Here is a 12,298-nt window from a genome sequence, read left to right on the forward strand (position 1 = left end):
TGCAAGAATGTATCATACTTTTCTTCGAGTGATCGGTGTTTTTTTTTCACACAGGGAAACGATATTGAATTGTACTTATTTTATTTGCTTTCGGTTTATGTAGTTTGCAGGTTTTTAAAGCACTGTGTGAAGTTATGATGAAAATTTATTCCATGGATTTACTTTTAAATATATTGTTTTGTTAGCGGCGGATCGTTTTTGATGCGGTCCCTATTCTAGGACTCCAGTTATGATTTTTACACCGATTAACATAATTTCCCAGGGGATTATTAATTAGGTCCTTTATTGTGGTTGTTCATCCAAGCCAAATTACAAAATAAAAAAAAACCTTAGGTTTCTTTTGAAATATAGCAATTGGACGAAATTCTAGGCTATCTAACAACTCTCAAATAGTTTCTTTTCTTTCTTTCTTTTTGTACTTTTAGAAAGGATAACTTTTTAGGAACGCTACTTTCAAATATTGGCAGAAATTTACTGTGGAATGTGCTGAATTTCGTATAAGCATCTTCTTCTGTAATTATGTATACCTCATCATATACCACCTCATTTAACTTATTCTTAAAGGATTGTACGCTGTTCTCACTAATAAGCCTCACTGCTTCGTATAAACTGTAAGGTGTTACCTTATTTCCATTCCATTACCATGATCAGATGGCCTATTAAGAAAATGGTACACATAAATTATTTCTGTCTGAGCACTGCCTGTAAAAAATGTTACCAGGGTTGTGCTATATTGCTACATGAGAGTTGGAAAATTCACAACTGAAATCAGACTGAAAGAGCCAAATAACGAATCCAATTCATTTTGCTGTCAGAACCTTTCAAGAATTCTGGAATGAAACTTCCACAAACTACTAGAGCTGATTCTTCTTGTCTGACAGGCAACTCAATAATCATCTAGAATTCTCATAAATAGCTGAAATTTCCTGGAGCGGAGGCGTAAACCGTTACAGTTACAAGAGAAGTGTCCTTGTGATGACCTCAACCCACAGGAAAAATAATTATCAAAATCTGAACTGTGAAGTCATCCAAAATTCTAGTTGGAAAACCACACTCTTTGTTATACTTCTCTATTCGTCACGATCCCACTTTGTTTATGAACTGAAAACTCTAATATTCACGAGAAACTGCTCTGAAATTAACCTGAACCGACAAAATTGTGTATATATTCTCTGAAACTTCAAAGGAATTAGAAAAAGTGACAAAATTTCGTGAATCACACACTATACTGTTAACAATCGCATGAACACTGGGGGGTTTCACCATACATCTACCCACTTTGGAGTGTAACCAGTGTCTCATAATACTACGACTCGTAGCAATACAATATCAAAAAACTTTTATTACTGGCTAAAGAGTCACTACGTGATTTGACAGCTGACATTTATAATTCCCACTCACGTCAGGAAAAGCACCAATACGGGAATAGCAGCTTTTACATTATTGGTCAGAACCCAAGCAATTATGGCAGTTGCCGTAATTTTCGCGCAAAGCCACATTTCGCGACAAAATACTCTTATTAGTTACTGTCATATATCTAGTCTCATAACAATACATAAAACTACATAAAATAACTACAATAATTTTGACATGCAAGGAGAATTAGTCATAATGAGAGGAAGAAGTTTATATTTACTGGTGTTTCAACAATGGCTACCAGGCAACTTTTAATTCGCTGATTGTAATTTTATTTTCGTTAGCAGAAAGCAAACAAACTAAACAAAGAATTTAATTAAACAGAGTCTGTAATTCTTATAGTTTTAATAGAGAAAGAAAGTTTCTAGGTCAGGGGATAGCGTTCAGCGAAATCCCTTAACTTTTTGTTGCATACGAAGCGTTGCGTTAGGCAGCACGATGTCGGCGGGTTACGATGATGAGAGCAGGATACAGACAGTTCCGCTGGTTAATCTTCTCCGGCGAAACGCAAATAAAGTTCCGGCACAGCTGTATCATTAACCCCGTGGTGATTAACAAACCACAAGACGCCAGTATACGAACGTTGTTGACATGTCCTCTCTTTCAAAGTACATGACGTAGACATCACTCGTTTTTACACTTTATGCACTGTCCGTGATGCTATCGTCCATAATTACACAGTTCGTCACATTCATATAGTCTTGGCCACAAATACACAGTTCATGGAATTGTTCATGTATGTGAAGCACACCAGGTTTTCTGATGAGATCAACAGTGGTTTCACAGACGAAAGCAGTTAACAAAGTGAGTCATCAAGTGGATGAACAGGTATGTGACTATCATAACACATATGATCAAAGTGTATCAAGATTAAAGACATTAACGGCACCTACAACTTCAAATATAAAGTCAAATTGCTCTCAGAGGAATACAGACAGAGACAAACTACTTACTTTTCTACAAGTTAACATACGTTCTATTAGAAATAAAATTTTAGAATTAGAACATTTATGTAACACTGAGCATGTAGATGTTACATGTGTATCTGAACACTAGTTAACACAAGAACAAGTAAATATGTTCATTCCCCAAGGGTATGTTGTGGGAGACATGATATGTAGAAAACATTGAAAGAATGGTGGAGTGGGAATTTTTGTCAAAAAAGGAATAATGTTTTCAGAATTGATGAATCTACATACTCCTCAGAGCTAGATGGGGAGTTTAGATGTATAAAACAAATGAAGGAAAATATGGTGGCAGTTAGTCTATATAGGTCGCCAGATGGTGATGTAAATTTGTTTATTGAAAAATGTCAATTAATAATTAAAAAAATATTGAAGAGTAAAACGAGAATTACTATATGTGGTGATTTCAACATAGAAATGGTAAACACACAGAGACCAGTTGCTAGGACATTTTTGAATATGCTAAGATCATTAGACCTCTATTGTACGAATAACTGTGCCACATGTAAGAATGCCTGTATAGACAATATTATTGTGAATTTCCATAGGGAGGATTTTACAATTAGACTTGCAGGAAGTGGACTTGCAGATCATGAGCCACTACTCCTTACACTCTGTAAGAGGCAGCCAGTTAAAACTGAAGAATCTAAAGTAGTAGTGGTACGAAGACAGAAGGAGGTGTACATAAATATGTTTGTTGATAGATTAGGAAGTGCAGATTGGGACTTTATATATAATTGTCAATCTGGAAAAAGGGAAGCTGAAATTAGCTTTGGTAACTTCTTTAAAAAGAACACAGATTTATGGTATTCTTGCTCACCAGTAAAAAAAATTTGATATATAAATGAAATGAAAAAGAAAAGTCTGAACTGGTTCACACAAGAGCTGGTAGAGATTAGAGGAAACTTGCATATGCTGTACCAGATGCATAAACAAGCCTCTGACCAAGAGGCAGAACAGAGTGTGAACATTCATAGGTCATATCTGAAATGCAAAAAATACTATAAAGCTAAACTTCTTCTGGCAAAAAAACAAGCAGAGGAGAACTATATAGAAAGAGCTCCCAACAAATGCAAGGCAGCCTGGCAAATAATAAAACAAGAGAATACACCGAAACACACAGAAACAGCTCTGCTTGATCCTGAAGAATTAAATGAGTACTTTTTAAACTCAGTTAAAGAAATAAGTAACAGTATCAAAGCAATAAATTCATCTTCAATTAACCTTGTTGGAACACCACTGGCTGTTAACCTGGCATTTCAATGGAGGGCTGTCACACCTGATGATGTTATAAAATCTGTATCCAAATTTACAGGTTCTAAAAGTATGGACTGTTATCGGTTATCAAATAACATAATTAAAAAGACAATACACTCAATCTGTTGTGGCGTAACAAGTTTGCTACGCCACACTGGGAAGGGAGCCGAAAGAAAGGCACGCGTACACACACGCCGACTGGCGTCAAGTCTGGAACAGGATAACTATTGAATGGTAGCAAGAAAAGTACGTAGCTGCTTTGTACTTAACTTTTATTCTTTGATGAATACAGCATTCTTCTTGAGACATTTATACGATAACTCTCAAACTAGGTAAGGCTAATGGCGCCTTGCTAGGTCGTAGCCATGGACTTAGCAGAAGGCTTTTCTAACTGTCTCTCGGCAAATGAGTGGAAGGCTTCGTCCGTATTGTCGCTAGCAATGTCGTCCGTACAACTGGGCGAGTGCTCTATCGTATATCGAGACCTGCCTTGTGGTGGCGCTAGGTCTGCGATCACCCAGTGGTGACACGCGGGTCCGACATGTACTAAATGGACCGCGGCCGATTTAAGCTACCACCTAGCAAATGTGGTGTCTGGCGGTGACACCACATTCCTCCCCCGCAAATCGGCGAACAGTCGTGAGATAAGGCTTCCGCCCGCCGTGGGGAGGACCCCATGTTGACGTATGTGATGAGGTGGGGAGCCTAACAACGGGCGAGGCTGTGCCACCCGCACCCGGCCATTCGGTCCGAGGGGAGCTAGGAAACGCCTGTAAACCTAGTCCAGGGTGCACGTCAACATGCGGTGTCTGCGCCCGGAAAGAGACAGGAGTGGCCGAAGGGTCGACCTCCATTGCGTCGGGGTACCCGACGCGCGATGACATCATGTGGTCCGGAGCGGGCAAGAGTTCCATGGCGGAGGACAGCCGGTCACGGGAAGCGATCGGCGGCGCGTGACCCAGGGAGGCGCATGGCGGCTGCAGCGAAGCGTCGAATGCGGGCGGCGCCGGCGGGAGAACAGGCGGCGGCGCGTCGCCATGGAGCAAAATGGAAGGCATCGTCGGTAACACCTGGGGATGAGGCGAGCCAGTAGATGGGTCCCCAGGGCGCTGACCGGACGGCACCGTCGCTGAAAGCAGACGGGGAGCGGCAGAACCCGTGCGACGACAGAGGCGCAGCTGATTGAGATGCCGACGCACCTCACCAGAGGCCCCCAAAACCAAAAACATCGCGCGGCCGAGGCAGCGAAGAATGCGCCCTGTGAGCCAACGCCGTGAACCGCGATAGTTGCTATAAAATACAACGTCGCCTGGAGCAAAACCAGGAGTCTGCCTCTGCACAGGAACCTGATGCGGCGGATGCAGCAAAGACATCAAGGTTCGATGAGGACGACCGTGGAGCAACTCAGCCGGCGAGCGACCATCTCGGGGCTGAGAGCGATACGAAGACAAAAAGAGCAACAATGCGTCCTCCCGAGAATGCGACTCTTTCAATTTCAACATCTGTGACTCAAAAGTCCGGACCAATCGTTCAGCGGCACCGTTTGACTGAGGCGAAAACGGCGCGGATGTCAGATGTTGAATACCATTGGCCTGGCAGAATGACTGAAATTCTGCGGACATGAATTGTGGGCCATTGTCGGAAACAATAGTCTGCGGAAGACCTTCAATGCAAAAGATAGCAGACAACGCTTGGATGGTGGCGGAGGACGTCGTGGAAGACATCTGGACAACAAAAGGAAAATTACTGAAGGCATCGACCAGAACCAACCATCGAGCATTCCAGAATGGACCAGCAAAATCAATGTGCAAGCGTTGCCAAGGGGAAGTGGCTTTTGGCCATGCAAAGACTTTCCGCAGCGGTGCGGATTGTTGTTCGGCACACGCCATGCAAGAAGAACACATATTCGTAATCGCAGCATCGATTCCGAAGCAAGTACAGTGCTGACAAGCAAGTTGTTTCGTTCGCACTATACCCCAATGTCCTTGGTGAAGAAGCCGTAAAACAGAGGACTGTAACGAACGTGGGACCACTACTCTGGACTGATCATTATCAGAACGCAACAACAAAACACCACGTCGAACAAAAAGTCTCTCCTTGTGAGCAAAAAATCGGCGAACCAACGGATCCTCGATCCGAGACTTTGACAAAGGCCATTGCGTAGCAAAAAAACGCAAACCGGTAGCAAGGACAGGGTCAGCAGCGGTGACTGTAGCTACACGACGAAAATCAATCGGAAACGATTCGACCACTTCATCGGTTTCCGAACCAATGAACATGCAAGCAAGTTCGGAAGAATCGAATGCTCTATCCGCAGTAACAGGCAAATGTGACAACGCATCGGCGTTTCCGTGCTTAGCAGTGGACCGATACAAGATATCGTAGCGGTACTGCGAGAGGAAAATAGACCAGCGAGTGAATTTCTGCGCTGTACATGGAGGTACAGGCTTGGTCGGATAAAAAGCGGCGTCAAAGGTTTGTGGTCTGTGATGATGGTAAAGTGACGACCATACAAGAAATCATGGAACTTAGTAACACCAAACACGAGAGCCAAAGCTTCTTTCAATATCTGGGAATAATTTCGTTGCGCAGACGAGAGCAATTTGGACGCAAAGGCATTAGGGCGATCATGCGAGCCAACTTTGTGCGCAATCACAGCACCGATCCCGAAATCCGATGCATCTACCATCAACAAAAGGGGTTTCTGGGGATCGAAAGGCGTGAGGCAAGTATTAGAAAGCAACGCCGATTTCAACCGGCGAAAGGCGCGTACGCATTCCGTCGTCCAGAGAAACGGAACACCTGTTACGGCGTAAGCGATGAAGCGGAGCTGAAATGGAAGAGGCATTGCGCAGAAAGCGATGATAGTAGGTAATTTTACCCAACACACTCTGCAGCTGCTTTACATATTGAGGGGAAGGCAAATCTTGTGTGGCACGGAGGTGCTCTGGACTCGGATGTTTGCCTTGGGCATTGATGACGCGGCCCAGGTATGGTAAGTCACGAGCAAAAAACACACATTTGTCCTTCCGCAAGCGAAGACCATTTTGTCGCAAGACCTGAAATAATGTTCGTAGGTTCGCAAGATGATCGTCTTCTGTCTGTCCGGAGATCACTATATCGTCCAGATAGTTTGCTGCAGTAGGGATCGACGCACAAATAGTTTGTAAATATTGCTGAAACAATGCAGGGGCGGATGCACACCCGAACGGCAGTCTTTTGAACCTGTACAATCCAAGATGCGTGTTAACCACCAATACGTGCTGGGATTCGTCGTCCACCGGTATTTGCAAGTACGCATCGGCTAGGTCCAACTTTGAAAAATATTTTCCCGGGCACAGTTTAGCAAAAAGATCTTCTGGGCGGGGCAAAGGAAAAGTAGCAGTCACTAGTTGTGGATTCACTGTGGCCTTGAAGTCCACGCAAAGTCTCAATTTTCCGGAAGGTTTTGGAAAAATTACTAAGGGTGAGGCCCAGAGAGAAGCTTGCACACGTTCAATTACACCCTGTGATTCTAGATAGTTTAATGTTCTTGCGACCTCAACACGCAATGCGTGGGGAACATTGCGCGCTCTGAAAAATTTCGGTTGCGCATTGACTTTCAGTTCCAAATGTGCTGCATAGTTTTTAGCGCAACCAAAGCCCAGTGCAAAAATGTCTGCAAATTCGTCACACAGACGAGAAACACTGTCTGAAGGCACAGTCTGGTTCACTGATATGACCTGATTTACTATAGACATGTTAAACAACTGAAATAAATCTAAAACAAACAAGTTCACTGCAGTAGAAGAACGAAGAACGTAAAATGACACAAGTTTTGTTTGTCCCTTGTATGTGGCAAGAAGGCTGCACTGTCCTAACACAGGTATATTCTGTCCTGAATATGTAGTTAGCTTAACATTTGCGGAACGCAACGGAGGTGCGCCCAGTTGTTTGTACGTGTCGTGATTGAGCAATGAAACTGCAGCTCAGGTATCGAGCTGGAATGGTATGACCTTGCCATTAAAGTCCAAATCTACAAAAAGTTTATTGTCCTGCTGACGACAAGAGCGACTGTTTTGTGCAATTTGAACAGACACTTGTACAGAATCACTTGCTAATTGACGTGATTTCCGGCGACGTCGACGCACACTGTTTGTGGGACGAACACAGTCACTGTTAGAGAAAGTGTCACTGGACGAAGTGGAATTAACTACATGAATGTCCATGGGCGATGGTCCACGATCCTGAGTGTCCTTGGTTCGATTCCGGCGCGAAGCAAAGGGCCTGGAATTATTGTGATTGTCTGATCTGAGCTTTTTCTGGCAAACACTTTGAACATGTCCTTTCCTATTGCAGAAAAAGCAAATAGCTTGGCGTGACGGGCAATGTTCACGCGAATGTCTAGTAGCACACCGCGGGCATGATTTCACTGCATTTGTGTGCTGGCGCGCCACACCTGGCTTAGACCGCGGCGGCAGCTGCGTTGGTGTGCGCGAGGGCAGTTGACCGGGCCGCGTAGCGCGAGCGCGCCCGGTGGGCCGGTTAATGGTACACACAGCTGGCGAAGTTTCAAAAGAGTCCTGAGGACAGTCAAGTGTGTCTTGTCTATCCAATATGTCTATCACTTGTTGAAGGGAGGGATTAACTAGTTTCAAAATTTGCTCCTGTATGCGAACATCAGAAACGTTCTGTGCAATTGCATCACGCACCATTGTATCTGAATAAGAAAGGCCACAGTCACATTCAAAGGCACAGTCCCTAGTAAGTCCTTGCAATGTTGCTACCCACTCCCTATTAGTTTGACCGGCCGTACGTTTTGTACGAAAAAACGTATACCGTTTTGCAACCACATTAACTGTTTCTTTGAAATAGGCATCTAAAGCAGACAAAATTTCCTTGTAGGACAGAGTTGCTACGTCGCGTCGGGGAAACAATTTCACTATCACACGGTAGGTGGACACACCGACACAAGAAAGCAAAAACGGCTGCCGCTCATTACCTTGAATTCTATTGGCGGCTAGATGAAAGCCGAACTGTCGGGACCATTCTGGCCACGATTCGTGCGCCGCATTAAAACTGCGAAACGGCGGTGTAACTGCATGTTGTGGCTGCGGTAGCGGTGAAGCGGCGGCTGCCGCATCGGTGTGAATGGCACGTTGACCCTGGACGAGCTGTCCAAGGGCATCCAATAATGCCTGCGTCTGCTGATTCTGCAAGCGATAAAATTCGGACAGTACATCTGGAGATTGTGGCGAAGCCATGACACAAATAAATGTAAGCAATCAGAGAGAACAAAACCCTTTCGTCGCCAATCTGTTGTGGCGTAAAAAGTTTGCTACGCCACACTGGGAAGGGAGCCGAAAGAAAGGCACGCGTACACACACGCCGACTGGCGTCAAGTCTGGAACAGGATAACTATTGAATGGTAGCAAGAAAGGTACGTAGCTGCTTTATACTTAACTTTTATTCTTTGATGAATACAGCGTTCTTCTTGAGACATTTATATGATAACTCTCAAACTAGGTAAGGCTAATGGCGCCTTGCTAGGTCGTAGCCATGGACTTAGCAGAAGGCTATTCTAACTGTCTCTCGGCAAATGAGAGGAAGGCTTCGTCCGTATTGTCGCTAGCAATGTCGTCCGTACAACTGGGCGAGTGCTCTATCGTATATCGAGACCTGCCTTGTGGTGGCGCTAGGTCTGCGATCACCCAGTGGCGACACGCGGGTCCGACATGTACTAAATGGACCGTGGCCGATTTAAGCTACCACCTAGCAAGTGTGGTGTCTGGCGGTGACACCACACAATCGTCAAACCATTAGCTTATATTTTTAATAAATGTGAAGCATTTGGAGTTTTTCAGGATGCACTCAAGGTATCAAAAGTTTTCCCAGTTTTTAAAAAAGGAGACAAACATCTCCCCCAAAGCTACAGACCAGTCTCCATTGTTCCAATATTCTCAAAGGTATTTGAGGCGCTGATACACACACAAATAAGCAACTTCTTTGAAAAACACAATATCCTATGTAACAATCAGTTTGGCTTTCGAAAGGGGAAGAACACAACAGAGGCCATCTTGGAAATTATTGATCAAACCTGAACAGCTTTTGAAAATTAGAGTTTTATGTGCTGAGAGGGAGTACTTTATCTGTGATAAATTCTTATTTAAGTAACTGAAAACAATTCGTTTCAGTCAGAAACTTAAATTCATCCATCATCGAAATCAGCACAGGTGTACCACAAGGGTCTATCCTTGGACCCTTCTTCTTCATTGTCGCTATTAATGATTTACCTAAAAATATAGCTCACCCTGTTGTGTGTTATGCTGACGATACAACACAACTTACCACACATCAGAACATTTCAGATCTGAATAACCTAACAAAAGAAACACTAGATAAGGCCCTGGACTGGCTTCCAGCCAATAAGCTCCTATGCAACCCTGACAAAACACAACAACCTTTAATGGGAATATCAAATGAAGTAGGCAATAAGTCGGTAAATCTCTTAGGTATTCACATTGACTCAAAACTATATTGGGAGGAACTTGTCAATCATGTATGTGAAAAGATATCTCGGGTGGCATACCTTCTCTTGAAACTAAGGGAGGTAGTGAGCTTGGAGTACCTCAGGGTGATATACTTTGGCCTATTCCAGTCACATATTTCATATGGTCTGACTGTATGGGGGCACTCCCCTCACATCAAAAACGTATTGAAATTACAAAAAAAAGTCGTACGTATAATATGTAAAAGAGGTCATAGGGAGCACTGTCGTCCTCTTTTTTCCAGACTCAGAATACTTACAAATATAGATCTATACATCTATGAGTCTGTACTCTATTTTTAAAAATAATATTTCAGAATTTATTGCCAGAAGGGAAATACACGAACACAACACCATGGCTAACGGTAATTTAGACATACCGCGCCACAGATTAGCAAGAACAGGAAATTCCCACCAAGTTAACCCACTCAAAATGTTCAATAAACTGCCAGTTCATGTTCAGTCTATGGATACAAATTCTTTTAAAATTAATTGGTACAGCTGGCTGTCAGATCATCCATTCTATGACATTAAAGAATTCTTTGAGATGCCTGAGGAGAATATAAGCATTTAAAAGTTGTCTGTAGTTAAACATATTATTTTGTGCTGTGGTTAATCGTGTGTAATTACAAAGTTTATACTATAAACAATAAAATACCATATTATATTAGATTATAAGATAGCTTGTTGCGTTAACTTTTAAAAGCCATCCTTTGTAATTTGGTACACTGCCATGCTTAAAATTTATTCTATAATGTATTGACAGAAGTTTATTTTATTATTCTGTATGTACTAGTACATCTTGTATGACGAAGCCAATATCATTGTAAAATGATCTATGGTGAATAAAATTCTTGATTCTTGATCCTATCACCATCATCACTACTCTCTTCTCATAACAAATTCTGCTCAATTTCATTATGAGCCCAGTCATCACAATTCAACTATGAACTTTCCTTTCCTTCTAAACATTTCTGAAGAGCACAAACACCTACTTCCTCCTCATCATCAGCTGCCATTCCAACATCTCTGTGAATAATAAAAACATTGACATCTTCCTCATTACTTACTTTCTCTTTATGGTTCAAGGCATGTGTATTCATCACCCCTCCATTGACCTCAGAAATTGACCTTTCTCTAGGCTTAGCATCTTTCCTTAAATCATCACATGCATGGAAAGCACCCCTTGCACTACTTTCTTTCTCTCCTCCCATACTGCAACCATTACTCATACTCTCCCTTTCACTATTACCACTTGCATTTTGAAATAATTTCTTTTCATTTATCACTCCCTTTAGCTGCCTTTCATATTCTTTGACTCCCTCATACATTTGGGAAAATCACTCCATACATGAGTCCCCTAATTCCTTACCACCTTCACCCTTAACCTCAGGTCCAATTTCTTCCATCACCAGACCATGATGACTACACACCCTATCACCATAATCATTACTAATGCTATTAGCCATCACTGTATCCCTTACATTACCATGGTGATTTGAAAATTCAATAGGCCCTAACCTTTGACCCGCCCCAGCACAGGCCTTCACTGTAGCGGGGCCCCATTTCCCTCTTGTGATTCCGCTACTGTCTGATAACCTTGGCTATTTCCTCTAAAAGCTCCTCGGCCTCTTCCCCTACCTCTAACAATTTACTTGGTTCATTCTCCCTACTCTATCCTGATTATCATAATGACCATCCACATGTCTATTTTCATTACATGAACAGCCCACTTGCCACCTATCCACATCCCTCACTCTGTTCAGAAAGTCTTTGATAGTATTAAAATTTCCTATCAACCCACATCTTCTATTAGGAGGCAACTTCCCTATCAATACTTCTATAGTATCCTTGTCACTCCATGGGCTGTGCAAACGTTTTAGTTTACCTGTCCATTTCTCACAATATTCTCTCATATTCTCCCTACTACTCCTATCATACCATGGGGCCTTCTTAAAAGCTTCTATGACATCACTTTGTTTTTCTTTCGACCAGTATTCTTTCAAGAACCCTGACACAAAATCCTCAAATGTTTCATCTATTTCTGGTGCATCAGCTCCCCAATCTAAACCTTCCCCTTTTAAACAAGCTCTTGCCCTCCTTAGTTTGTCCTTTACTGTCCAATATGCAGTAA

Source organism: Schistocerca americana, chromosome 3 (assembly GCF_021461395.2).
Source record: "Schistocerca americana isolate TAMUIC-IGC-003095 chromosome 3, iqSchAmer2.1, whole genome shotgun sequence".
Lineage (NCBI taxonomy): Eukaryota > Metazoa > Arthropoda > Insecta > Orthoptera > Acrididae > Schistocerca > Schistocerca americana.